Genomic DNA, 15,159 nt, shown 5'->3' on the forward strand with positions numbered 1-15,159 from the left:
GGATGCTTTTCCAGTATTTATCTGGTGTAGGGAGACCAGGATGGGGGTACCGAGTGGTATTGTAGGGGGCGCTGTGGAGCCCTTTTGCCTAGGGCACCAGTTGACCTAAGGCCGCTCCTGCTCTCTGAATTATATTTATAGACACTATCACTCTGCTTCTTCAGTAGTCTGGGCACCAAGCCCTTCATACTTTCATGCAAACTGTAAAAAGAAGGTTACAGTCCTGAAAGAGGAAAATGTTAGGTAAATAAAATTCAGTTACAGCATCCTGCCAACAAAAAAATTGGCCAAAAAGTAAGGAGAGTGGAATGAGAAAGCAGCTACTACATCAGAAAAACTTCAAACATCTACTATTATGGTACATTTACTTACACATCTGTACTATGTTTGTCATCTGATCATTGCTACAGTAAGCCTTAACTATAGGAGTAGAATACTATAACACATACAGACTGGGAATGGAAAGAGGAAAGTTGAAGGTCCTGGAGCCCTTGGAAAACTGTCCTAGAAATGCCTACTCTAGACCTGTAAAAATAATGTAGTTTGCAGTGCTTTGTAAAAGTATGTACAGAGGACCAAATTGCTGTCTCTAATATACTTTTATAGTCACTCCTAAAAAGCCACTGATGATGCCAAGGCCCTAGCAAAATGTGCCTTGGCCCTACTTGGATTTGACTTGACTTGTTTAGGAGGGTATAACAAAATAAGATGGTACAGAGCAACCATTTGGAAAAAAAGTCTGCTTTGACACAGGTTGTCCTTTTTTCTCACCATCATAATAAATGAAAAATTGATCAGAGTTTCTAAAGATTTTAGTTCCATCATGATATTATCTTGAGTTGTCTATGGGAATCCAGAATATGAAAAACCCTTTTTCCTTAATTTATAGATTTTAAAAACAAGAACGGGAGATGGATGGCTAATCTCAAAGTAAGCTAGGATACCACTTTAGGCATAAATGAAGGATTAGTTCTCAAGGAAATCCTATCCATGTGAAAAATGAGATAAGGCTGGCACACCATGAAAACTTGCAGCTCACACACTCTTCTTGCAGTAGTCAGAGCTATTCACAAAACAATTTTCCATGTCATGAATCTCAAATCACCCTGATGAGCTGGTTCAAATGGAGCAAGATTTAACTTTTCCAAAACACAGCTAAGATGTCAAGGAGGATCCACCTGTTTTACAGCTGGGTGGGCATGCAGAACTACTTTTGAAAACAATTTAACACAGGAATGTCTTGAAAGAGTGGAGGGCAGAGGATCCATGGGTAGATATGTTGGAGTGGCAGACAAATGAACCCTGAATGGGAGTAAGAAAGGCCAGAAGATAATAACTCACACAAATATTGTAGAACCGGGGAAACATAATCCTTAAAAGTGTCTTGCTTCATGGCACCAACAAGAAAATATTTTCCACTTAGTAATATATGATTTCCTAGCAGTATTTCTTTTTATCTCCATTAATATGATGTTAAAACCTGTTACCTAGGCAGTTAGATGAAGTTGTTTCAAGTTGGAGCATCTCAAACAACTCCTGTCTTCTGTGAACAGTTTCCATCTGTGAGAAAGCTTGTTGTAATTGCCTTGGCCATTTTCAAAACAAGAGAGAACCATTGTTGCCTGGGCCAAAAAGAAGTCACACCAATTATCTTTGAAGAGTCATTGTGTATCTTCAGAATGACTAAGGATATCAGCAGAAAGGTGGAAAGGCATGCAGGAGTATTACTGTCCAAACAAATAAAAACGCATCTGTTTTCCAAACCTGCTTGCAATTAATCCTGTAACAGAATGTTGCCAATATTTGTTGTAAGTGGATATGCAAAGATCAACCTGCAGTGTTCCCCACAACCGAATCAAATCCTGGAAAACCACACAATTCAGTTTGTATTTCGGAGGGTATGTCTTGGTCCTCATAAGCTTGAATAGCACAAAATCTTTCTCTGAAGGGATGTAAAATGCCTGTACAGTGAGATTATGTTGAATTGTTATATCTCAGGCCCCCATGACTAATATACACAGAGGAAAAGATTTGGAGCCCCCACGTCCATCACCTGGTTGTTTATATACAGCTTCATTGTGGTATTATTTGTACTCACTTGACATGGTCCCGGGGACCATAAATGATTGAGAAAATTGAGCGCAAGCATTTATGACTGCCAAAATTTATTTTATGTTATGAGTTTGGTCTGTCTTTTTTTATTCCAAAAACCTTGCACTTTTACTCCCAGAGACAGCCCTCCCCAGCAAAGTTTGAGGCATCCATAACACAAACTGTGCTAGAGTTGGATGGGAAAATGTGAGACCTGGATTGACATGAAATTGGTAACTCCACAAAATCAACTCCTGTTTTACAAATCCCAAAATTGAAATCTTGAATGTCAGTGGATGTTGATGTTGGGACCATATAGATTGTAGGTGCCATTGAATCTTTCTAATGTGGAGTTTGGCTAAAGGAATCAAGAAAATTATGGGTGCCATGAATCCTACTATTCCTGTGAATTTCCCTTGCTGAAGTCCTAGAATGAGTGGAAAAACTCAGAAATATATCTAGCTATAGATCCACTTTTTCCTGTGGAAGGAAAGCTCTTTGAGCTGAGATATCTATGAGAAACCCCAAGAAAACAATCCCGTGAAAAGGAGTCAAACAAGATGCTTTAATAATGATCCTGCACAATAACCAAGTCATCTAAATAAGGAAATTGTGAATACCTTGTATTTTGCAATAGGCTACCACTGGAGCTAGACACTTTGTGAACACCAGTGGAACAGTGGATAACTAAAAGGGCAATGAAATCAAAAGTAATGAGTTATGATGGGACAACAGCTTGAATTTTGAGACTTTCATAAATTGATTGGGAAAGAAAAAATCTAGCACTATTCTTTATGATGTTTCTTTCTTCAGTACCAGAAACATTCTTGTTAGAGAAGCAGGAGCAGGTTCTAGTACCCTTTAAGTCATCAGGTGCTGAATGACAAGAGGGAAAAAAGAAGTTTGATCTGATCGATGAGGAAGAATCTCCTGAAAATCAAGAAGAGACTCCGACTGTCATCTGCACCTCAGATGGGTTATTCGCAGACCTCATTTCTCTGATATTATCTTTTGCCAAACGGAGAAATGTAGAGCTAGACATTAGGAGAGATTTATAACTTGCCAAGATGGGAAGGGGGTCACAATTTGCAGATAAGCCATTCAGATTTGTTGGACTGTCCTGATTTCTCAGAGTCCACCTACCCTCTTCTGAAGCTTCCTTTAAATTGTATTTTTTTTTTTGAATGTCTAATTTCCAGAAGCATGCTGGGTAGGTGTGAACCCTTTAACAAACCTGGAGTAGGAAGGCTGAAAAATATGAGTCACCCACTGAATCACTTTCACTCTCACATCACACTTTTTAAGGATTTCAGCAACAAGTTGTCTAAAACCAACCTCTCTATCAAAAGGAGAATTCTAAATTTCAGTTTATACATCATCAGGTAAATATTGAGATAGCAACTATGCAAACCATTTCATAACAGCTCCAGTGGCAGCTGCCCTGAAAGAAGCATCAGCTGAATCATAAGTGCAATTCAAAGAGTGATCAGTCACTTGAGACGCAGTAGTAAAAACTGCATTCATAGGAAAAAGCTTTCCCAGAAGAGGGAAAAGTGGCTGTAATGTTATTTATATTCTTAAATGACGCAAGCAAAACTTTAATATCTGAGATCGACAATTATGAATTTGAAAAGTAAGTGTGGCAGAAGTATGCACATTTTTTCATAAATCTATCAATGGTTTTCCCTTCCTTATTAGAGGAGGAGGAGGGATTAGCATTTACCAAATGTTTATCATCATCAGGATTTGCCAATGAAATCACTGCAGTGTCAGATATGGGATTAGAAAATAAAAGTTTGCTTGCCTGAGGAACGTTATGCAACCTATTTGCCTTCTTACAGTCTGAAGCTTGGTTCAAGACATGATGCAGGCAATAATAAATACATCCTCCAAAGCTGGAAGTACAGGAGGGAAAGCAGTAAGTTGAGGAATTTCCATTTGTCATAAACCACAATATTTTTTCCAAAGACACTAAAATGTCATTATGTTCTCACTGAAACAGATGGTCCATCCTAGATATGGTTTCATAAAAAGAAAATTCTTCCACGGGACCATCAGAAGGTACACACTTATCAGAATCTTTATCACTCACCCGAGGAAAAAAAAAAACAGAACCTGTTCCCTCAAAATTGGTTCCCTGTTTATTATACTAGGAATATTCAGAAAATGAAGAATTCCTTTTTCTGTTCCCACTAAAACCTGAAGAGGTCCAGAGCTTGAACTTAACCCTAACCTAAGCCCTTTATATACTTCATGTTTAAAGTAACTGAAACAGAGGAAGATTAATAGGAATTATCATAGAAGCAGACAGTCTCTTGCCTGGCTCATTACCCCAGGGAACAGGCTTGCTCTCCCACAAATATTATTTTACTACTGTTTTTACCCACAGTGTTTTCTGGTCTTCTGTTCAATAAATATGTCTCATACAGTTTGCTTTTGGCAAGTTTGCCTCAGTCTGTCATAATTTACACTTCCAACATGTAAGCATTTGCTTCTTTCATTTTCTTGTACCCCAGACAGGGCACATTGTAATTCAAACACATTAAAAAGCACCAACACTGATAGTAACACAGCTAAAAACAAAAATGTTTAATAAAGTAAGTGCTTTCATGGATACACCACTTCTTCAGACTTCAGATAATCAAACCAATCCTACATTTAAATAATGCAACAAATCAAATTAAAAAGACAACATTCAATAAAAAGTACATATTATTTAAAGGAGCACAGTATACCAAAAGTTATAAGAAACAACAAATTCTGTGTTTAAGAGGTTTTGCCTTTAAAAAGGGTTTAAGAGAAACCATGCTGTTTAAGCCCAGAGGCTTATCTGCATGGAACAACAATATCCATTTTTGCTCAGCTGCCTCTGTAATATTCTTCAAATCTCCCCCTCTCTTCTTAGTAGCTATAATCTCCAATACTATAAACTTAAAAGTATGGTCCACACCTTCTTTCTTATTATGCATAGCAAGTGCACTACTTTCCTTCACATTCTTAATATCCCTATAATGTTCTAATATCCTGTCTTTTAATAGACGGTTCATCTTCCCTATATAAAATGAAAAGCATCTCATGCAATAGGTGAAATAAATAACATTACTGGTCTTACAGTCAGCATAAAGGATGGGATCTATCTTGAATCCTAAATGGGGCTTTATAAAGTGCCCCATATGTATGTATCTACAAGCCATGCAATTCCTACATGCATAGGTACCTATTCTGTCTGATCTAGGGGACCTTCTAGAGTCAACAGCTTTATAACATAAATGGCTCTTCAATGACCTATTGTTACGAAAGGTAAAATTTTGTCTATAACCAATCACCATAAGCCCTTCAACAGTAGATAAAATATCCCAGTTTTTGTTGATGACATCACATGCTATATTTATGTTACTGGCAAACGTCAAGGGCATCCATAACACACTATCAGTACTATGTCTTAAATTACACCTCGTCACATCAGCTGTTGATGGAACTCCAGTCTCATCATAATACCGGTTTGGGAACTTTGTTTCTAAATAATTTAAATACATCATTGGCTTTAATTCAGTTCCTAGCATGTTGAAGTGTTATGCAGGAATGAGTGAATTAAAGTGTTTTTTTCATCAGGAAGCATGGACTGCACATGTCTATGACGTACCCTAACCCTGGGCAAAGAGGAGGTAAGGAAGAAGTAAAGAAGATGCTGACGACCTGAAACTGGGTAAACTGATTATAAGTGTTACAGATAAGGCATGTCTGCAAAATAATTTTACTAAATTGACCATTTGGACCCAGGAGAATAATATGTTGATAAATACATCAAAAATTAAGCATATGAGATTTGGGAGACATAAACTGAAAGGTGACTATTTAATACAGCACACAGTGATTGAAACTGTAGACTCACTTAAGGACCTGGGTATATGGGTAGATTCAGCTATGAGTTTTTCTAATCATATCAACCAATTGGCTAATGATAGTTATAAAACTATACGTTGTATAAAAAGATTTATAAAGTCTAGGAAATCAAACATAATTAAGTCATTGTTTGCTAGTTACATTAGACCCAAATTTGAGCTTGAAATAACAATACGGACACCCTATAGGAAAACAAGCATGAATAAACTGGAAAGAGTACAGCGGAAATATACCAAGGGCATCCATGGATGTGAAAATCTAAGTTATTATGAAAGACTAAAATATCTGAACTTGTACAGTGTCTCTTATAGATATTTAAGTGTAGATCTTATTCAGGTATATAGGGCATTTAGGGACAACTACCTCTGGGAATGTTTGGGGTTATCAAAAAGTACTAAAGAATCATCAGATAACCTATGTAGAAGATTCTATAGCAATGAGAAGTGCACTAAGTGGTTCTCTGACAGAGTAGCTGATGCTTGGAACAGACTACCAAATTACATTAAAGCAAGTACTAGTTTAGATATTTTTAAGAACAACCTTGACATTTATTGTGAGAGCAAGTGTTTTGGTATATTGACAAGCTAGAAGGGCATTAATGCTTGTGCTTGAAACATTTGTATGTAAGAGTGTCTGCAAGTGAAGCATACAGCAGAGAAGTATAAAGTAAGTACAAAATAAGGAGACATAGATTAGTGGGTGGTTTCAAATGTGTACATTGGACAGAAGCCCCAAAATTATTACAGGGTAAATGTTTCCTCTGCATGACCCAGCACCAAGAATACGTGCAATTTTTAGTGTTTAAGAAAAGATGAATATCATCAAAATGACTTTTTTCATTTAGGGATAAGAGGAACTAGAGAGCTGTACTGCTTCCAAATATGCTGCAACCAAAACAAACAAAAACAAATATCCTTACTTGGTAGAGATTTTAATAAAAATATACTGCAACCAAAATGAACTAGAACAGATATCCTTACTTGGTGGATATTTTAATAAAAATATACTGTAACCAAAAAGAACATAAGCAAACATATATACTTTGTGAGGGGTTTAATGAATGACAATACCTTGTAGAATATGAAAGATAAATAGTGACTGGGGACCAGTAGGATACTGTCAAGAAAACTGGGGGTTGATGATGATGAAGACAAGAACATGTTCAGAATCATGCACTGTACATGCTGGGTTATATTAAAAGAAAAATAGACGCAATGAATTCTGTCTCTAGATTAGGAAGGTTATATTGATTCTGGCAGTTGGCACAGAGGTTGAGGTTGTTAGCTGTAGATCCTCTTGTAGAGGGTATGATTCTGTAAGCATAACATGTGACCTTGTGCAAGTCACTTACCCAAACATTGCTACTGGGTCATCCCTGAAAATGGACTGTGTTTCCAGGGGGCCTACATGGTTAACAAATGGGTGTTATTTATTGTGTATTATACCATGACCCCCCCAAAACGTGCACGCTGATTGGCCAGTGTGCCCGTTGTAAATCGAGTTATACTAATGGAAAAAGGTCCGGTCGCCCGGACTTTTTTCCATTAGTATAACTCGCTTAAAACACTGTCTCACTATGTTAAATGGGTTTAACATAGCGAGACAGCTTTAAAATAAGCAACGGAGATCTCCATTGCTTATTTTAAAGCTGTCTCGCTATGTTAAACCCATTTAACATAGCGAGACAGTGTTTTTAAAAAAGCAACGGAGAAAGCAAGATCTCCGTTGCTTTTTTTAGTGTCTCGCTATGTTAAATGAGTTTAACATAGCGAGACAGTTTTAAAATAAGCAACTGAGATTTTGCTTTCTCCATTGCTTTTGCCCACAGCTCTGATGTACTGCGCAGGCGCGCAGTACATCAGAACTGCCGCGGATGCCAGACATCTGCGGAAGGGCAGTAAACAGGCATTATACTATGCCATTATTTAAGAAAAGTAACAGTTTCTTTTCTTAAATAATGTCATGGTATAATAGCAATAACCCACTTCTGGGTGTGGGTAATGCTAAATTTACCCACGGTTGGCTTTGTTTGGTCCCTCGGGCTTCGCCCTCGGGACCAAACCACGCCAACTGTGGGTAAATTTAGCATTACCCACACCCAGGCGTGGGTTATTGCTATAATATTCTTTGAATTTGACCACTTGAACCCAGGCAAGAATTCCAGAAGCACAGACATTATATGGTCACTGGTGTTTCCTTTCTCAGAAATAATTTGTTTTAATGTACATTAATACAACTTTTATCCCGTTAGATGCTATAAGAGAAAAAAATGTGTAGCCTTTTTTTATCCTGGCAATATAAAATCGACAGACAAGATTCATAATAAATCCATAATACTTTGAACACAAAAAGGAAATCAGGAGTGTGATTAAAATTGTGGTGTTCAAACAGAACACGGCTGATAAAGGTCCAAGACAATAATTCTAAACTTATTTATCTTTGGCTGATATTCTGCTTTAGCTTTGATACCTTATTTATTTATTTCTGAGCTCTTGCCCTGTGTTCTTGATCAAAGTAAACTCCCCTGTGTTGCCAGATAGAGAGAGAGTGAGAGAGAGAATTGGAAAGAAAACATCAGTGAATTCAAAGAACTGCAAGGTTTAAATGCTTTGAAATTGAGAAAAAAAAGTGCAGATGCAAGCAAAGCAAGCTTAAAGAAACAGACTAGAGGGAGTGTGATGCTTTACACAGTAATCTGTTCTTGTTACATATGGTCTGCACTCAAGCAACACAAGCCCATGAACAAGATAGAGATAATTTAATCCAGTGTGAGACTAATAGAGCTTGACAACTGCAGAGCTATGAATGGGTCCTTGATTATAAATTTCAAATGCTGAGTTCTGAAATAAAAGTGGAAAAGCTCAGGGTTTTCTTAAAAATTGGAACTATTCCTTTACTGCAGGATTTCTATATCACATCACAGTTTGATTTAATATATTATATCTGCAACTAATGTCGGTATTGTAAGAATTCCTGCAAAGGAGCTATACACTAGCAAGGTGCTATTCAATGTGTGATACAGATGGCTTAGAAATGTGACAGAAACCTATAACTTTGATTATAATGTGATTGCCCTTAGAAACTGAAGATTAGATTGTCACGCTTGATTCTCAAGGAGATATTAGTCACTGCCTCAGATTTTGCAGTTCTGCTTGAAGCAAAGCAGTTGCTAGAAAAGAAAATGCTAGCCATCTTGTAATAGGATGCAGGAATGTTACACACGACTTGCTTAAGTTCAGTGACAAATGAATAATAAAAATGATAAGAAAAAAAGATACTTTATTGAATTGTAAGTTAAGTGCAGATTTCCTGCAACTGGTGAGATACATACAAGGGAGAATCCTTCTAATTTGTTTATATGTACTTCTTTGTAGAAGTTACAGCTGCAGTATTCAATGTTAAAACTCAAGATTTGTATAAAACATCTGTCAGGATTAATGCTCAGAATCTGTATCTACCATTGAATTTGGAACTGGATGCTAACTAAAAATGTATTTCTTCATTACAATCCAGTGTTTTACTAATAGTGTGCTAGGAGGTAAAGCAGCTTTCATACTCTTTCCATAATCTTACTACATTAACTGCTTATGAGCCTTGTGGGGAGAGACTGAGCAGTAACTGGGATGCTCTGTTACATTTCTAATCCCCATGCAACATCCCATGAATATCATATTAATAGCCGATAATCTTTTGCAGAGATGCTTTGAACATTTTTAATTTGCATGGTATTATCTTATGCCCATGAATATCATATATATTTTAATTTGCATGTCATTATCTTATGCTCATGAATATCATATTAATAGCCAATAATCTTTCACAGAAATCTCTTCATTTTTTTAAATTTTCACAGCAAGATCTTATGATCTTTGATTCTTTCCTCGTAACAGAAATGTACTGCATTAAGTAGCTGAGCAGTCATCACTGTGGATCATACGATCATGATGCACACCATCCTACAAAGTACATGTTGGATATTAAATGCAGATATGAAACACAATAACCATTAATCATCTCAAGGTAGGTTTCACTGTACATGACATGGAAAAGCTTTCCCGTACGGTTGTATATAATATCGTACTATACTACTATATAATCCTGCTCTCTAAGCAATTATATCGGCACATACCCTGCTGTCATAACATTACATGGAGAAATGTGATCAGTATTACCACATGAGAGGCACTTTCAGTGCACATGTCAAGAAATGCCTATACATAATTTTATACAATGCAATAGTGTCTAACTGATTGTATCAACACATTCCCTATTTTCTTCACATTTACTGCTGATAAGATTCAGTTCCCTACCAGAAGTGAGTGGTTTGATACTGTTGAATGCTGGTACTTGAACTGTGGTTCACATAAAAAGAGATAATTGCAAATCTTGCTGTTAAATTTACAGTAGCCCTCTTTGATCTACTGACATGGATGAGCTTTGATCCTAAACCTTTGGATTCGATAAAGTAACTTTAAGATTATTGCCCCGTGGAGTAGGGGGAGTACTTAAAATCACAATTTGAGAACTGCATATATTTTTCCTATTAACATTTTAATTTTTACTGTCTGATAATCACAATTACTTTTCTGGAATTTTAGCAGAAACCCCAGTAATATACTGAGTAAGTAACACACAAATAGTCATTGAAGAGCAACAACAAGATACAGCTATTGAATGATATGATCCAGACATTTTATAGCCTTCCTGTGCCTTTTAGACAGTAGATGTGGAGGTTCCTTACAGAGGCTGACCATGTTTGGACGCATGCTAAAAATACTTATGGATGCTCTCACTGATTCCACATTTTCTGCAAGTGGCACATTGAAGGTGTCTTTCTCTCAGTTTAGTTTTAAATTCAATAGATATAGTAGATTATTCTAGGTAACTAGAAAAAAGTTACATCAGTTTTCATAATTGTATTGTGGTATAATCAATATGTATTGCTTAAATGAACTTTTTTTGAGAATTAATTTGTGGATTGGGGAAAATATTTACTGACCTTGCTGAATCTATTGACTTGTAACTTGTTAAACATCAATACCCTACAGTGATATATGGATGGCAGGAAGCACTTTACTAAATATGTGATTTTACTGTAGGTGAATTTCAGTTTGTTAAGTCCACCTTTCTTGTGATCTCCCAGTGATAGGGTATCACAGACTAAATTAGGCATGAACAAGATAAAAGCAATGTCCATATAGTTTACGGCATCAGATTGTTTTTTATTCTTTAATCTGCACTGATATATATATATATATATATATATATATATATATATATATATATATATATATATATATATATATATATGTATAATGGGTGTGCTTAATAATAATGTTAACCCTTTGTTAAGGTATAGTACTAGGGAACTTCCAAAATTCATATATCTGTCTTTCTCCTCTAAATAATCAAACACCTCCTGACAAAATTTCTACCATATTTTTGATAAGCTACAATTAAATGAATGCAAACATGCAGAGCAGGATCGTGTGTAACAAGACTGCAATCCTTAAAGGCATACATTAATCTGGCATTAAAGCTGCTTGTAAAGATTTGTGTGAAATCCACCATTAGAATAATTGTTCTAAGTGTAACAAAAGGACAATAATGGTAGATATCATAAGGAATAACAGGGAAAATTATTTATTTTATTTATTTTCATTTGATAACTGGGTAGTGCCGGACTGGGCCAGAAGGACGTTTTCAGAGGAAACCTGGAGAGAAAAGCTCCAAGGAAGATTACAATGATTTTACATTTGTACACATGACAATGGGTCTATATTATAAAGCTGAAAGCTCTAAAGAGCAAATACAAGTACATCGACACATAAAGAGTGATGTACAAAAATAGCAAAACACATATTGAGCGAAAATCAAAACACCAAATGTTTATTTAAACAACAGCGCCATGCAGGTATACATAAATGAACTAAATAAAACTAAAATAATACACTTTTGCAGGGGGCAAGCCCCCCCCCTGCACCCCCTAACCCCCCCTACTTAAATATACCAACTCCAAGACTGCACTACAGTGGGGAAAAGGATATATTTCCTTATCCCCAGGATCACGCTGCTGGCCAAACAAATCCATTCAATGTTCTGATTTTCACTCAATACGTGTTTCTCTATTTTTGTACACCGCTCTTTATGTGTTGATGCACTTGTATTCGCTCTTTAGAGCTTTTGGCTTTATAATATAGACCCATGATAATTAGTATGTATATAGTGCATAAAATAATACAATAGAAGTTCAAATGCAAGTTCCTAACATAGTATCTAAAAGTATGTAACAGTGGTAGTACAATATACATATATACTATTTATACAGGAAAAACACTATATATATATATATATATATATATATATATATATATATATATATATATATATATATAGATATGGATTCACTTCATAACCTCGAAATACTGAAATCGCGAATTTCAGTATCTCGAGGCTATAAAGCCGAAGAGTAGAAATGTCGCGTAATCATTATACCAAAAGTGGAAATACCGACGCCCGAATAACCGAACAAGGTTAACGGCAGTACATATCATAATATCGAAACCCATCAACATAACTTTAATACACGGAACTGAAATACATAAAGTAAATACAGACACCATTAATCCACACCCAAACTGTGCAATGTCCATACATAGATACTGGCTTCGACTCATACATGCCAATAAGTACCATATCGGTAATATGGCATAACAAACGCAAACAACTTATAGTGTACTTCTGCTAGTACAGACGTCAACGGTTAATGACGGGTATACATTCCACAGATGCTACTGTACAGATATAACATGCCATATGAAAGCGTACAATAAATCATATGTACTGCCAAAAAGCCTGCACATAAGGTCAGACAAGGGTAGCATACACGCTACGAATTAAATACCAGGTCACAAGTGATATGTACATTGTATGCCAATCACATCTTCAGGAGCCTAGCAATTGCCATGAGAAAGTCAATCTGAGAATACGACTGCCTATTCCGTAGTATATTCTCAAACTGAGCATGCCTTTTAATAACGTTACGGCGTTTTGGAGATGGTGCAGCTCCACAAGTCATCCTGACACGTAGTTCTTCCACTCTATCCTGCTCTCTCGCCAACACGGTCATCAGTATTGTCAGGTCACACGCTCTATGACCTAGTAGAGACTTTAATCTACGATGCCATGCTTCCACACTGTTTTGTGTACATGGTAGGAACAGAGTGTTCAGATCATGTACATTCCAAAACGATGCTGGAAATAATGGTGGAAACCTTGTACATGCTGTACTTCTAGTGCAGAATTTCCTCATCTTGCCTAAGACATACCAGTCTGAAAAGTACTGTATTAATGATTTACCCTCAGCAGGAAATATATCTTTTATGGCCATGAAGCATGATAAGACATCACTTTCTGGTACAAATGCCAATGCAACCAAACACTTTACATGTAGTTGGAAAGACATATTGGTGTTATATAAGTGTGACAAACCTAACTGTTGCACCTTCCTCCAAATATTTTGCCCGAAGTGAAATAGGCAACCTTTGGACAAAACCCCCTGCATATTCAGATGTACACTTCTCCTGGCGGCAATCTCAAAGTCACTCAATATATATTTCAATTGTAGTTCTAAACCTTCCTTATTTAGCAGGTTTAGAACACAATTCCACATAAAGTTGTAGGCTTTCAGAGTCTTCTTAGTCATTAAACAGAATAACAAGGGCACACTTTTGTGGAATCCACCGTAATGCACTAGACCATGTATGCTATATAGTTGTCGACAAATAATCCCCTTATAAAAGTATGTCCCATCCACTAACCATATTGTTGCAGTGCTAAGATCAACTAGGTTTTGCTGTGTAGTAAACACAACGACGTTTGTATCAGTAGAACTATCACACATCCTCGTAGTTATGAAGGGACCACTCTTCGTTGGATAGTCAGAGATATTTATCTCATTTATGCAGAATACTTTCTCTTTACGTACATGTTTTCTACGTATCCGACCTACATGCTGAATAAAAGCCTTCCGTGTTGGAAGGCTTGGTGTTACATCGGCGGAAGTTGACGCCAGCACATCATCAACAACTATACAGGGGTTATCACGGGACACTGTGGATCGCACTGATATCATCACATATCCTGTACTTTTCCGTTTCTGTCGGGTCACCTCCATGGGAATGTTGAACCGTTCTCTGTAGTCTTTCACCATCAGGAACACTAATGGTAATTGCTCTGCCTTTACACTTCATACTTTGTTTCCATTTGCAGCACCAATATGTCTTTTCTTCAACTACTTTCTCACGATGCATTACAAATCCGTCTAACAGCAGGACATATCTTCCCTTTTGTGAACTTATAGGCCGATACACCGCTCCCAATGTACCTGGAGCATTTCCATTCATTTTGGTAACAGCGACAAGTCAGTGTATTGCAATATGTGCAATTAAACCACCGTTCGACATTTACAGATATTTTGCAACGGTCGACATTTCAAATTTCGCGGTTTCTTTACTGCGATATTTTGCTATTTCGACTTTATAGCCTCGAGATACTGAAATTCGCGATTTCAGTATTTCGAGGTTATGAAGTGAATCCATATATATATATATATATATATATATATATATATATATTTTTTTTTTTTTTTAGGATAAAATATCACAAACTGAGGGTAAGAAGGCTTAATTGGCAGGAAATATTGAGAATGGGTGGTGTAAAGAAGGACGTTAGACATTAAGGGGTGAAAGTATTTAGCCTGGGGAAAAACAGGAGAAAAGCCTATGTTCGGTGAAATACTCCTTTAGGAAATGTTTAAATGAATGTGTATCATTGATGGACAGAATATGCTGAGGTAGAGAGTTCCTGTGTTTGGCAATGATATGGGAGTACAAGGAGATCCCTTAGAGTTTTGGGCTTTATTAACCTTCAACAATACTTTATTAGCACACCTAAGAGATGTTAGGTTACTGTAGGTTTGGACAAGGTCAGATAGAGCTGGGCAGTTGTCAGGTTTGTATAAGACTGTATAGGCAGTTAGCAGCTGATTCAGAGTAAGAAGGTGAGAAGGGCAGTGCAATGGTGGGATCTTTGAGATTGATTAGTGGCAAATCTGGAAATTTTGTTATAGGAAGATTCAAGGCTATTTAGGTCAGATTTGTGAAG

The sequence above is a fragment of the Protopterus annectens genome, chromosome 17.part0 (genome assembly GCF_019279795.1).
Source record: "Protopterus annectens isolate FY-2018-M chromosome 17.part0, PAN1.0, whole genome shotgun sequence".
Classification (NCBI taxonomy): domain Eukaryota; kingdom Metazoa; phylum Chordata; order Ceratodontiformes; family Protopteridae; genus Protopterus; species Protopterus annectens.